Below are 15,675 nucleotides of genomic sequence, written 5' to 3' on the forward strand. Positions count from 1 at the left end.
CGTCCCACTGAGCTTCCGCCATGATTAGTACTAGCACCTAGGGGAACAAAGATATCGCTTATTAATCTAATCCGTCATCCACACAATATAGAAATGGGTGTATATAATACTTTGATCCACGAGGGACTAGTACTAAACGTGGTGTTCCCTTGAGCTTCCACCATATTTAGTACTAGCACCTCAGAGCAGGTCACGCGTAGCTAACAAGCCAAGGTAGCACCCCAATTGTTCTTGGAAGATGATCATAATGGAAGATGATGCATAAAAGTCAACAGATTAAGACTTCGAAAGCAAAAGCGACCGTAGCGAAGAGATACCCAATGACGACGGCGATGAATATCCCTTGCATGTGACTCATACCCAGGGGTATGACGCCATCCGTGCTCGTGTACCAGTCGTCTCTGTAATAGGTGACGCCTCCTTCCTCCTCCACCAACTGAAAGAACAAGTTAACAAATGTGTGATTTAACACTACTTGTTCTTAGTCTAAAAATCAAAACGTCAGGGAATCTTGAAATCAAGCGGAGGAGCTGACAGCCTTTCTCCATTCTCAGATGACTGAGTGCAGAAGGTGAGAAGAGAGTTCAGCGATTTCTGATGAAGGATGTGTGGATGTGCACGGAATTCAGGGGTTAAATTAATCCAGCATTTTAAATACAACTAACAAGTGATCAACTCTTACCTTCTAGATTCCCTAATACAGTGGTTCTCAATCTTTTTTCAGTGATGGCACCCTAACTAATGCAATCATTACCGTGGGACCCCTTCTTCACCACCCCACCGTATCGCATGAATTAACTTCTTATTTAATGAATAAAATTATTATCCATACTCAAACCAAAATCAGCACACTGTACATGCAGAAATACACTGTACAAACAAAGAGCATATCAGAAGAATTAGATAAACATAATTAGAGTAGACACACTGATGACAATTATGTGAAGACTTCTGCAAACTTTTTTTCTTTACAAATGTTCACTGAGATGATCTGGCAAAGACAAAATTCATGACAATCTTGCGGCACCCCTAGGCACTGTCTGTGGCACCCCAGGGTGCCACGGCACCCAGTTTGAGAATCACTGCCCTAATATACGCTAGGAAAACTAGTAATGTTTACCTTTTTATAGCGTTCGCTAGCTTGAAGAGACCACCTTCTGACTATTCCGCTCTCAACCAACTTCACAATGGCCCCGTCAAATTTGGGTTTCAGAGGAGAATGTAGCTGGAACCCGATGCCTGCCGAATACGTCGATAAGCATTCCTGAACAAGAGGTGAAGATGAGTGCCATTTTTGGCTATTTTGCTGTCCGTCTTGATTATTCATAAATTACTTTGTAACCTTTCAGGCTATGAGAAACATTGCCTTAATGGCTCTCCACATAAAAATTCTCATCCATTAGGAACTGTGTTTGTACTTATTAATAATGACTAGTGATACATTGAAACATCTGTATGAGTTTCTTCAACCACAATTTAGGAATTTATAACATCCTTGTCATCTCTGAAATGCTAATTAAAGAAACCATAGATTTAATACTAGATAAATTGCCTAATACAAATGGGGTCTGTAAGACAGCTTCTTTTGAATAATGGTTACATCTCTCTCCTAGGGAAAAGCTTTATGTGTAAACAACTGGAAGCATATACCAGCACACTAGGACGACCACAATTACAGTAGGTGAAATCATCCTGCAATAATGCACAGCATACCATAACTAGCGCGAGGAGAATGCTAAGGCTACAAAAAAGAATAATAGCCCAAGGGCCACATCCAATTCCTTCTGTAGCTAAGAATCCTTACAGATCTGTCGCTGCCCTAACTTGGTTAGTTCCACTGTGATGATGAATAGCTCTTCTCCTGTTGAGACACTGCAGAGTCGACCAGAGTGAAACAGATTTAACTGTTCTGAAGGGATAAGTCAAGCCTCAGCAACTGCTACATTGAATGTAATGTGGCCACTATACACAGTGTCTGCGAGCCCATCACAAGCAATATTCCAGACTAAGTGGATGTCTAAGACCGAAAACACTATTGAAGAATGCAGAAATATTGCATAAGGAAATCTTCCCCCATAGACTACAGATAGGCGAGGCTGGCTGCAAGTATCTACAAGCACGAACTCACTCTTAATCCCAAAGAAGATATGGACTTTATTCACCCCTCTTCTAGAAGTCTACATGAAGCCCACATCGACCCCCTAAGAGACACATGGGAGAGCCATGCACCATGGGAGAAACACACCTGAACATGGCATCAGCCTGGACGTCAACAAGACCAGCAGTAAGGTGTAGGCATCATACCCTGATGAACAGACACGAGAACAGCACAGGGCGACAACTTAGGAACAGTATAGGTACATGGGTTGTGCTGTCCGGACCACCAGTACTAGAAAGGTACATGGGTTGTGCTTTGCAGACCACCAGTACTGGAAAGGTACATGGGTCGTGCTGTCCAGACCACCAGTACTGGAAAGGTACATGGGTTGTGCTGTCTAGACCACCAGTACAGGAAAGGTACATGGGTTGTGCTGTCCAGACCACCGGTATAGGAAAGGTACATGGGTTGTGCTGTTCGGACCACCAGTACAGGAAAGGTACATGGGTCGTGCTGTCCAGACCACCAGTACAGGAAAGGTACATGGGTTGTGCTGTCCAGACCACCAGTGCAGGAAAGGTACATGGGTTGTGCTGTCCAGACCACCAGTGCAGGAAAGGTACATGGGTTGTGCTGTCCAGACCACCAGTGCAGGAAAGGTACATGGGTTGTGCTGTCCAGACCACCAGTGCAGGAAAGGTACATGGGTTGTGCTGTCCAGACCACCAGTACAGGAAAGGTACATGGGTTGTGCTGTCCAGACCACCAGTGCAGGAAAGGTACATGGGTTGTGCTGTCCAGACCACCAGTACAGGAAAGGTACATGGGTTGTGCTGTCCAGACCACCAGTACAGGAAAGGTACATGGGTTGTGCTGTCCAGACCACCAGTGCAGGAAAGGTACATGGGTTGTGCTGTCCAGACCACCAATACAGGAATGAGACACAGCAACTAATAGGAATTTGATATTCCTAAGAAATAACTCCTGACTAGTAGTGTTGCGTTTATGATATAAAATGTGTAAATTGTAAAAAAATGTATTTTTCCTTCTGCATATTTAGTCTACATAAGAGAATTACTGGAAAAAACATTAAAATTTTCCCCATGTTCTTAAGAAGCCTACCTGAAGAAAAAGAATATGTGGACAACTACACAATATAAAAATCACAATGGTCGTGCCAATAATGCCACTGATGCTAATATGAATTGCTTAAGAACGAAGATATAGGACCTTACCTTGAGGAACCTGACTAAAGGCTTCCCTTTTTTCGTTCTCATAAGAGTGCTGGTCATCTCCAACAGTGCTTTGCTGTTGATTGTGGCGGAACCTCCAGACATGATGTCTTGAACAATCTCCTCAAACGTATCTCTAATCTCATATCTCTCAAGTAATTTCTGAAAAGGGGAATTGATACTATTGTCTCTATTATTACAAGGAGCTGTCATTGACACTGTGTGATTTGTAGCTCAAGCATCGAAAACTCTGAACTTCGATGTATATAAATTCTTCCCTTAAAAGCGTTTCTAGGGGATGCCTCAAAACAGTGCATTAATACCAGAGTTTTCGACACACTGAAAAAAGCCTACTTAAAGTGAGGACTTACCCTGAGGTAAAAATTTCCTGAATGATTGAAGGCATTGTAGAACCACTGAAACCCTTTGATTGAAATCCCAGAATCATATAAGTCCTTGAAGGTTTCTATTTTCTTTGGCGCCCTGGCGACAGTCAGGAATGAAGTGAGGTTGGCCCTGTAGCCTACACTGAGTATGAAAGTGTAGAGCAGCAGGAAGGCGATGAAGATCTGGGTACTCAGGAGCTTGGGCATGGCCTCCATAGGGTATGAGAAATGCATTGCGAAGGTGTTGAGGCTGGATACCGCTAGGGACTTGAAACGACGCTCTTCTTCACCTCTGTCAGGATGGAAAATCAGAATTTCTGTTTGTGCGATTGAAGATTCAAGGGCAACACTGTCTTCTATATTACCAAGTTCACCATATTGTCAAGAATTCACATAAACAGCAGTTCCACAACTGGCTGAAGTTGAAGCTTTTATGAGCACATGTGATCTAGCACGAGCAAAATCGATACCAACACGCCACTGCTGGCCATGACCAGTGCATAAAATATTGGTCCAGAGAGAAAGAGACCAATGATAAAGGCAATCCAAGTGTCTGCCTGGAACGGCAGCCCTAGGTTCTGCCATGCCGGCAGAGGAGGCGAGATGCGAGCGAGGAAGCACGTTTTCTGAAAGAAAGGAAAAGAGCAAAAATGATTAAATTCTGATCATGCTATCCAAGCTTATGAATGACATCAAACACTGCTACGGATTCCAGTTCGGGAACTGCCGTTATTGACTTTCCTAGTCCCCGAATTTCATTTGTATTGCTCCCAATGTTTGATCGAACGACTGAAGGCTCTGGCATCATGAAATCAATTGTCGATGACACATTTCAGTGATAGATGCGTTCGTAACGCTAAAATTAGCACATCAACAAGATTTGGTCATGGGCAATAAACCTTATCTTTCAGTTCCTCCTTGTCTACCGTCTACCCCGTCAGACAGAATTTCAAATATAGACGTAAAACTTAAAGTTCATAATTGTTATAATAATCTATTTAAGCGAAAGAGAACAGAAGGAAAACTGGTAATTGAAATTGTTTTTAGATTTGATCACATAGAACAACTACATTGCCCAATATCAACGTCTATCAAATTGCTGAATTAGTGATGCTTACGTCGACTGTACAACGTTGTAGGGAAGTATTACAACAATCATCACTTATTCAAGTTTCAGGAAGAGAAAGTTTTTGTTATCTGAATAGTAGACTATTCACATAAAAACTATCGTTACTCACATCATCGTCTATTGGATGACTGTATTCGTGACGTTTGTGTCGATCATCCAAGGCTGTCGAGTAGAGGTAGGCTAATCCCATCTGACCCTCATCCCTGTCCAAGAAACCGACTAGACCGGTGAATGAACCGTTTGGGAGCGGCGTCCCCCAGTCTGGAAAAGATGAGATTGGGAAATTGGATCCTCGATGTAATATACGTACTCTCCCTCAACTGCTAAATAACAGTTCCAGTGACAGTTTTCATTCTCTGTAAAAGAAAACTATTGTGAAGGCATTGTCTGTCAGTCCGCACTTTTTCTGTCCGCCCTCAGATCTTAAAAACTGCCGAGACTAGAGGGCTGCACATTGGTATGTTGATCATCCCTCTCCAATCATCAAACATACCAAATTGCAGACCCCTAGCCTCAGTAGTTTTTATTTTATTTAAGGTTATTAAAGTTAGCCATAATAGTCCCTCTGGCAACGATGTAGGATAGGCCACCACCTGGCAGTGGTTAAAGTTTCATGGGCCTAGGCTCATACAGGTATATCTATTTTCGGTGGCCTTGATTATACGCTGTAGCTGCTGTACAGAAAACTCATATTTTACTTGTTTCTTTGCTCCACAGATTGATGAAATACCAGTTGGCAGGAAGTCTAGATGACATCAGCCTAGCTGGTTGTCCCAGCTGCCTAAAACTTTTTCATTTATTTAATCTCTCACGTATCAGATCCCAATGATCAAGAGTACAAGTGGTGTTTAGCCTGCCATAATTATTGGGTCTCAGCCATTATCATTATTATAGATATGTTCAGTAAGGCTACCGAGGTCCATGTCAGGGAGTTTATGGAGAGGTGAAAGATGAAAGAAGGCGATATTAAAAAAAAAGTGATGCAGCCTGATGAAAGGACATGCAAGGCAAGAACAGAAACTGTGGTGATTATTTAGTCTGAAAGCGTTTGAGTGGTTCAGTGACAGACAGACAGAATATAGAATTTAGGCCAAAGGCCAAGCGCTGGGACCTATGAAACCATTCATGGAGTGGTTTAGTGATGAATCAGTGTGATTTTGCTGGGAAGGTTTCCTACCTGCTTCAATATCAACGTAGACAAGAGTAAAGTTGAAGATTACCGAGAGCTCTTGCGCCAAGACTGTGTCCCGGCCCTGTCGCTCCTTGATCTTCCCGTTTTTGTCCCTCAGGGAGTAGATGAGAGGCCTCACGTCAAACATGCATGCCTTGGGAGGGGAGGAGAGGGTTTCAGTTTGTCTTTTAATCAAGCTTTGTGCCGTATATTCACTCATTCATGGCAGTGACTACATGCCTAAAGTATATGCACTTATCTATTACGATGGCTACATACCTCAGGCATATAAATTCATTACAGTGACTACATGCCTAAAGTATATTCGTTCATTACAGTGACTACATGCCTAAAGTATGTTCATTCAGTACAGTGACTACATGCCTAAAGTATATTCACTTATTACGATGGTTACATACCTCAAGTATATAAATTCATTATAGAGACTACATGCCTAAGGTATATTCGTTCAATACAGTGACTACATGCCTAAAGTATATTCGTTCATTACAGTGACTACATGCCTAAAGTATATTCCATATTCATTACGGTGACTACAAGCCTAATTCAGTTATCTAATCAAGCATTGCAGAGGCTGTGGTCTCCAATGGACTACTAATTTGTACTTCAGGTTTCAGCAGAGAGTGTTTTCTTCAATAGGAGGAAGGGTCACAGTGGTTTCGTGGTAGTATCAGTTAAGGATTCCAATTCTTGGAGAGTAACCTTTCAGTTCTTGATGATGATTTTCCCCTTCTCTAGGAACACCCCAACTAGTGTCCTCTGGTGTCAAAATCCGGTACACTACTGAACTAGTCACTGAAGCCTATTTATCTATGTAATATTCCCTAATTCTTGTCTTTTGCTTTTGCTCATTCAATTGCAAGATTACAGGGTGAAAGGATAGGTCTCCAACATACACCACAACAATTCTGCCAGTCAGATTAAAACTTTAAATAAATCAAACTGGGTAAAACTGGGGTTCCTCATGACACTGGAGATAAAAGTAAACTTACAGACTGTGGGATGAAGAATGGAAGATTCATGAAATGAATGTACCTCTATGATGATATAATAAACATTTTAGCAACCTTTTACCTTAATTACACTTCCACGAAGGTTAGAGATCTTGTCAGGAAAAAGGTCAGCTGCCCTAGTGAACCTCTGGCCCCACCAGGTTGTGATTTGTTCCATGCCTTGTCCCCAGAACAGCAGGTTCATGAAAATTTTGAAGTGTTGGTCGTTGCCATCCTAAGGAGCGTTAGTTGTTGTATCATTTCTTTCAGTTTTCTGTCATGTAGCCCTACTCCTATATAAAGCTTAGTACTTGCTATTCTTTTTCAGATATTCACATTAAATGCAATAACAGCTCTGGCATAAATAATCAATTATAGTACTGATAAGATTTGAATGATTAGATTTTACCAAGGGAAAATATGGCTGTAGCCCCATTTCTCCATTTGGGAATGTCTGATGTTGAAGTCTTGAACATCATGAACGTTTCAATCCTTGTAACAAATACCATAATGATGACTTAGCTTAGAAATAATCTGAGTATCATTTCAGCTGGTTTTGTCAACTCACCTTTACGACACCGATGATATGCTCGGTCTTCTTTCCTTTCATAGTCAGAAGAAACGTCTCCAGAGACTTCAATGTTAAGCCCACAATGACGACTCTGCAAGGGGAAATTACAGGCACTGTAATGAAAATAAAATATTTGTTGTTTACCAAATCATATATCTAAAATAATGTGGAAGATGAATGACCAGACTTGTTAGTTATTGTCGTGTCTGTTTCACCCTTGTATTGAATTTTCATAGAGAAAAATTATGAGCCAAAGGCTGCGATGGGGTATTCATTTTAGTCTTGGAGCTTCATGTCCTAAATGCAAAGCAATACAAGAGATTAATTCCTTAACAATAACCTTGTAAATATCAATGCAACATTATCTCCAAGAAGCTCTGTGCTTTAGGCATGTCATAGAAACTTTTCTTGATTCAATATGCCACAAAAGATAGACTTATTTTAAAAATATAGGCAACTAAGAAAACAATAATGAGCAATGCAATGAAGAATCAACTCCATAATAATTTTTCTGTCTAAATATAGACCGATGACGAGAGTGGAGTAGGCTCTTAAAATATCCCTTCACAGATTTCACAGTAAGAAAAACCTCACCTCTGTAGATTTGAACTTCTCACCAGTGACTGAACTGGGCAAAGCTATATTTACTAGCCACACAGGACGTAGAGTAAAGCCAAATATGCTACTGCATTTACTTGGAACCATAACGAGCCTGTTGCACCCTTTTATGTGGGCTACTCGCCCCACCAGCATTGAATAGATGGATCAAATTCCCCTCCCAAAATACAAAGAAAAAGTATCTTAAGTATACCTTAGTCTTACCAGACCACTGAGCTGATTAACAGCTCTCCTAGGGCTGGCCCGAAGGATTAGACTTATTTTACGTGGCTAAGAACCAATTGGTTACTCAGCAACGGGACCTACAGCTTACTGCATATCTAGTTCTACTCTCTTCATTCCCTTCTGTGACTGAGTGGACAGGCCGTTTGCCTGATAAGCCCTAAGAAGTTCCACACATCCTTAAAAAGACCAGTTTTAGCGTGGAAGAGTTATGGTGATGATAATCTGACTGAGGGTAATTACCCGTAGAACTTACTTGGCTTTGTAGGCCCACTGGAACTTGTAATTGCTTCCAAAATCGATCAGAGGTTCAGGATCAGACACCAGGAGGATTGTGCCCTTGCAATGGATGGATTCCCACTCGACCAGCTGGGCCAGGTCCTCGGGAGATTTCACGAGCACGATCTAGGAGAGAAAGTTGAGAGGGAAACATAAATGACCTTGAAAACTCTTGGTGAATACATCACCGATTTCAGTAAAAATTGCAAGGGTTTCCTAAGAAAGGGATCCCGAATATTTATATGCCTAATATAATATGGTTACTGGTATTAAATGATACAACCTAAGGAAGAAGTTTGAAGTTAGATAGCAAAATTTATGGAAGATTAGATTATGTAATAAGACATAGTCAACATACTGATTAATATATCTAAGAGAAAAATTGAACTTTAAGCATAAAATACTAGAAGGAAATTATCTGATATTTTTAATATATATTAATTCTCTTATTTGACAATAAATCCTATAAAACACTGATATGAAAAAGGACCATAAAAACTAAGTATCGATATTGCTAACTTATTTTTTTACCATTTGTAACTAATAAAAGAGAGTTCATTTGTTCTTCACTAATGTAGATATTTTGGGAGGTATAAAACATTTGATTCTGGTGAATGGCATCGCCCACTTGTCTCACAGGAATCACCGTGTAACTCGAATCGGATCTTTCCTAGATAGTGACCCCTAAGAGTTTTCTGGGGTCCTTGTTTTTTGGGGGGTCATTATCTTGATGATATTTACAGTTTTAGTTTCGTGTGAAAGAAAAGTATTGCATCGGCGTTGTCAGTCCGTCTGCACTTTATTCTGTCCGCACTTTTTCTGTCCGCCCTCACATCTTAAAAACTACTGAGGCCAGAGGGCTGCAAATTGGTATGTTGATCATCCACCCCCCAATCATCAAACATACCTAACTGTACCCCTCTAGCCTCAGTAGTTTTTATTTTATTTAAGGTTGAAGTTAGCCATGATCATGCTTCTGGCAATGCAACAACACAGGCCACCACAACCTGCTGAGAGGTTCATGGGCCGCGGCTCATACCGAAGGATAGATCTATTTTCGGTGGCCTTGAATACTTGTTTTATTTATGGTCTTACGGTCATCCCCAATGGACTTGTGCTAAACACGCCGCAAAGGTGGATACATACCGGGTTAAAACCCTTACTGGGGGTCACTGTCTAGGAAAGATCGACGCGAGAACAATTCTTACCTGTTTTAGAGCCGGCAGTTCCACGAGGCTCTCCAGCACTCTCGATTCTGCGAAGCTTCTGTCAATAGCTATGATGAGCTCACAGTGCTTCAGGCTGCTCTCGATGATGTATTTCAAAAGGCTTTCCAGCGACGTCTCGGCTTTTGGCCACGCCCTGACTTGCGAGGCCATCAGCGGGCTGTTTCTTTCCAGCTTATGTCCGGAGGAAATATCATAATCCAGTTTGGAAATGAAATTCACCAGCGGCAACGTTTCCCTCCGAGAGCCACTGTTGGCTTCGAGGGTGACCACTGACACTGAGTCAATATTTGTAGATCGCGTCGACGGATGATAGATTTGTGTGGGCTCACTTGAGGAAACCCCACCATCATCCCTAACATTTTCTGAAGACTTTCCTGAACTTCCGCTGGAATTCTGGATTGGCTGGATAGTCTGCGTCGATCCTCTGAGTGGAAGATCATTTTGTTTTGTCTTAGATGAAGGGACAACGACATTTCCAATAGTTTTCGAATCGCTGCTCATTGCAGGCTCTAGTCTTTGGTCCGGCCCACCGTCGACCGACGAGGCGTTGCTGGGTGATTTCAAGTCCCCTGGCCTCTCCGAGTCTGAAGGTTTTGTTATGAAAAAGGCGACGATGACCGTTGCCATGACGAGTCTCTTCTTGAAATTCATTTACGCGACATAGGAGGACCTGCAAAGATAAAGAGTCAATACGCATGTCAAGAGCTCCTTTATGAGCTGCTATAAATATAACTACAATTTCAAATATTCGTTTAATTTCCCGACAATTTCGAGACATTTCGTCTCCTTTCCACTGTATCCAATGTAGAAGAGGAGGAGGAATTTCTCTGGTTTAATATGATTCACAACGAATTTTGGGACGGGCTGCCCCTTCTTCCTCTTGGTGACGGGACGAGATGTCTCGAATTTAGTAAGATTCACACCGCGTATTATTCTTGGCGCAAGCACCAGTGGATCACAATGAGGGCTGGAAGTAAATTCCTAAGATGTATGCTAGAACTGCACCAGCCCCGGTTATTTTTGCCATGCCCCTAGTTAGGTTAGGCTGGGTTAGGTTAGGTTAGATTGGTAAATTTGGAGATAATTTGTGTGTAGGAAGCATTATGAGATTATTTTCAAGACAATTCTTTAATTAGTTTTCAAGATATGGCGTCCCGCTTTTTTCAGGGAAAGGTCCCAGTACTCGGTTACATCTCGGGGAAGATGCTATCAGGATATTTCCTTTCCAAAAATGAAGCAAACCTCATCGTCAGTTCATTTGCTCTTAAATCTTCGAACCTGGGAATATTTTTTCAATCAAATCTTAGTCATGTATTGTGAAAATTTTAGCAGAGGACTTGTAATTAATATAGATCATTTAAGTTTATAGTGTATATTTGTTTCAAATGATTGGAGGAGAAGGAAGATGGAACCTGGCTCCGAGGAAAGGCCTCTAACGCCTCAGAAAAAGGAAGTAAAAAAAAAAATCCTGAGCTTGGTTGGAGAGAGAGAGAGAGAGAGAGAGAGAGAGAGAGAGAGAGAGAGAAAACAGTCGCTGAACGAGTCATAAAGGACTTCATAAAAATAGGTAATATATATTCAATTTGCCAGCCATGGTGAGCAGAGATCAAGCTTGGCTGGAGAGGAAAAAATAAATAGAACAGAATAGAATGTAGAATTTAGGCCAAAAAACAACCGTTAGGAGAGGGTTGAGAGAAGCCAGATAGAAGAAAGAGAATATGAACGGAGTTACAGTAAAAGGAACGAAAGGGGTTGCAGCTAGGGACCGTGGAAGGGACGCTACAAAGAACCTTAAGTAATGCCTACAGTGCACTGCATGTGGTACACTGACAGCACTAACCCCCGTACCGGGACCTTTCCCTGAAAAAAGCGGGACGCCATATCTTAAAAACTAACCATAGAATTTTCTTGAGAATAATCTCATTATGTTCCCACACCCAAACTATCGTGATAGTACTAAACCTAATCTAACCTAACCTAGGTTTGCTTGCCGCCCTCATTGTGATCCAGTGGTGCTTGCGCCAAGCATAACACTTGTTCTGAATCTTCATTTACTGGCATTAAATGTACGAGACTCTCCTGTTGAGATAATATTCATTCAAAGTCTGACTTTGGTTTTTTAGTTTTCTGTCAAAGAAAACTATTGTGCCGGCTTTGTCTGTCCGTCCACACTTTATTATGTCCGCACTTTTATCTGTCCGCACTTTTTCTGTCCGCCCTCAGATCTTAAAAACTCCTGAGGCTAGAGGGCTGCAAATTGGTATGTTGATCATCCACCCTCCAATCATCAAACATACCAAATTGCAGCCCTCTAGCCTCCTCAGTAGGTTTTATTTTATTTTATTTAAGGTTAAAGTTAGCCATAATCGCGCTTCTAGCAACGATATAGGATAGGCCACCACCGGGCCGTGGTTAAAGTTTCATAGTCCGCGGCTCATATACCATTAGACAGAAACCACCGAAAGATAGATCTATTTTCGGTGGCCTTGATCATACGATGTAGCGGCTGTACAGAAAACTCGACTGCGCCGAAGAAACTTCGGCGCATTTTTTACTTGTTTTTTGCAGGTTTCAGGAATGTTATCTCTGCTCTCGAGCTTATTAATTTTGGGGCTTTTGATCACCATGAATGCATGCAGCTCATGGGAGAGTTACACGCATGCTGTCGAAAACTAGCATGAGAGTAACTAGGAAACGGGCTTTGCTGGAAATTGGTATATTTCAGTTTAATCAGAAGAGGAAACAGTCTCCAGAAAGAAAATCCACTTTATTGTGGCAGTACTATTCTCGACATACATGTTTTTATCACAGTTTGTTTTCTGTTGTGGGACTTGAGAGAAAGCTAACACGACAGAGATATCTGTCGTGTTAGTGGTAAGACTTTATTTGCTTAATTTCATCAATTCAGTACTTGTTTTCTGTCACTTCATTGTGACTTACGGCTTTTGTGTCCTCTGAATTAACTGATGAAGCATTTTCGATGGCGTGGCATGTTCTGTATTGAAGCATCGGTGGACTGGGTAAAAACACTGAAAGATGTAGGATTGACTCAAAACTCTCCAATTTGGAACAGTGAACATATATCTGCTAGTTCTTGGACCAAGGCAGAAACTGTAGCTAGTCCTTGGACTTAGGCAGAAGCTGTAGCTAGTCCTTGGAATGTAGCTAGTCCTTGGACCAAGGCAGAAGCTGTAGCTAGTCCTTGGACCAAGGCAGAAGCTGTAGCTAGTCCTTGGACCAATGCAGAAGCTGTAGCTAGTCCTTGGACTCAGGCAGAAGCTGTAGCTAGTCCTTGGACCAAGGCAGAAGCTGTAGCTAGTCCTTAGACCAAGGCAGAAGCTGTAGCTAGTCCTTAGACTAAGGCAGAGGCTGTAGCTAGTCCTTGGACTAAAGCAAAAGCTGTAGCTAGTCCTTGGACTACGACAGAAGCTATAGCTAGTCCTTGGGCTGAGGCAGAAGCTGTAGGCTATGTCAACGAATAGTGGAATCTATTTTATTGACACTAAGACGACCAGTCTTCAAAGGAGACAGGACTTTGGTTCCTCTAGATGTCATTTGACACATTATCTCTTTCTTCAAAGGGAGATAGGACTTCGGTTCCTCTAAATGTCATTTGATACATTATCTCTTTCGTTCCTTTTTTATTGTTTTGTTTTAGTTGTTAACATTGGCTGTATCTCATTTGACTGTTCTTCATTTATATTCTGATTCTCTTAACGCATCTATGTTGTTTCGAGTTTATTTATTTTGCTGCTGTACAATGCATAAATCTTTTGTGCTCCGCGTTTCGCAATATAACTGAGGCTCGGAAACCAGTCAAAATGGAACAACTGAAAAAATGCCTTTAGAAATTATTTGGAATTGAATTACGTTCACCTCCTCTTGAAGATTCCCTCTGTATAAACTTTTAGTGACTGAAGCATTGAAATATCATTATTCTTACTAGTGCACCTGATCAGTCAAAGTTGACTGCAGCCTGTAAATAACTTTGTAACTGCGTCATACTGACAATGCACCAGATTTATTGGCATAAATTTTCTAGTTGAATTACCTCCAACACCCAAACAAATGATGAAACAGTTGCAAAATTGCTTGTATATTGCCAGCACAAATGATGATGCTTAGATATTGCACGACAGTACATAATGATAACAGATAACTATATCAGTTAGTCTAAGTATACCCTTAAGCAATTGATGCCAGGGATATCTTAGTAAGAACACGAAGATCTCCAATGGCATTCAAAATAGTGATTTAATTCTGGTTGACAAGGCCGAAGGGATTGGAATCCTTGCATCCTCAGCTAGCACAGGAGGACGAAAGTGGAAGGGAATAAAATAGGTTCTGACCTCGGAAGGTGATGGAGGATCTTAAGTGATCAGAAAATAGAAGCTGAGTAGTTGTTAGAGGTCGTACATAAATAAAATAGTGTCAACTTAAAGACATTCCGGATATCTAATATATATATTTTGCTTCACGGTGCTGGGATATTGAAGGTATATGTGACCCTGTAATATGATAAACTTAGATTGGGAGTCAGATTTGCATACTTGATAAATCAACAATGTTTTAACTTGTACTTTCGTTGGGACAGAATTGTATCAAAGTTGCAGTCTACGGAAACGGCAGAAATTGTTGATAGCTGTCATGGTAAAGTAGCATTTGAAAGTATATTTTATACCTCTGCTTTGAATGAGTCATGTAGAGGTGTAATTGCAAAAGCTACCAATACATTGAGAGCCTGTCTGCACCCACGAAACCTTCAAATCAGATTATGAAATGGAAGAAAACTGACTTAGTGTGTTTCTGTCATCACAGTCGTGAAGACAGACGCGAAAATGAAAATTGTGCCTTTGTCAAGATTCAAGATTAGCAGTATCACTTACCTTCCTAAAGAGAGGAAATCTATTTCAGTTAGTGTTATCAACCTCAAGTGTAACCATCTGTCCGACTGCGCAATCGATTATATACCGTAAGTAGGCGTGGCGTACAGCTCGGACAAGTAGCACAGGCAACAGGTGATTAGCGGGGAGGATTGGGCCTCCTCGCCCTGATTGGTTAATCAGCTGCGTGCCAATTGCTACGGATATCGCCGCCTTAATCATTCACGTTGTTGCTTACGTCTGTTCTTTGTTGCTGTGCAAAGTGTGTGACGTATTGACTGAGCAAATAAAGGGTAAAGAAGTTTCTCACTTAAAACGGGGCTTTAGAGGGAATGTTTTTGTGTGGGAAGGAAAAACCAGTGAGAAATGTCATCGTTTTGAAGCCTCTCTCTCTCTCTCTCTCTCTCTCTCTCTCTCTCTCTCTCTCTCTCTCTCTCTCTCTCTCTCTCTCAAAACTTATTTACAACATTTTTCAGAATATAGTAGCAGCTCAGACAATCTTATTTTTCATTGCAAGAAATGTGTATGTCAAGTTAAATGGCCCAGGGAATACACAAGTGAACAGAGAATCCCCGATTCCTGAGGGGCGCAGTAAGATGAATCGATGAAACCAGTTGACCCACGAGTTTGCAACGTCCACGTAGTTACTCCAATTGACAAATCAGATATCGTATTAGAGTGACCTCGAATTCCTCATTCTGGAACTGGATGGGATGAAGTAAAAGAATTCTTTGCCAAACAGAGACGCAGAGAAATTCAGAGGTCACTGATTCTCAGACTGGGTGCCATGGCATCCTGGGGTCCCACAGACAGTGCCTAGGGGTGCCGCAAGATTGTCATGAGT

The sequence above is a fragment of the Macrobrachium rosenbergii genome, chromosome 47, assembly GCF_040412425.1.
Source record: "Macrobrachium rosenbergii isolate ZJJX-2024 chromosome 47, ASM4041242v1, whole genome shotgun sequence".
Lineage (NCBI taxonomy): Eukaryota > Metazoa > Arthropoda > Malacostraca > Decapoda > Palaemonidae > Macrobrachium > Macrobrachium rosenbergii.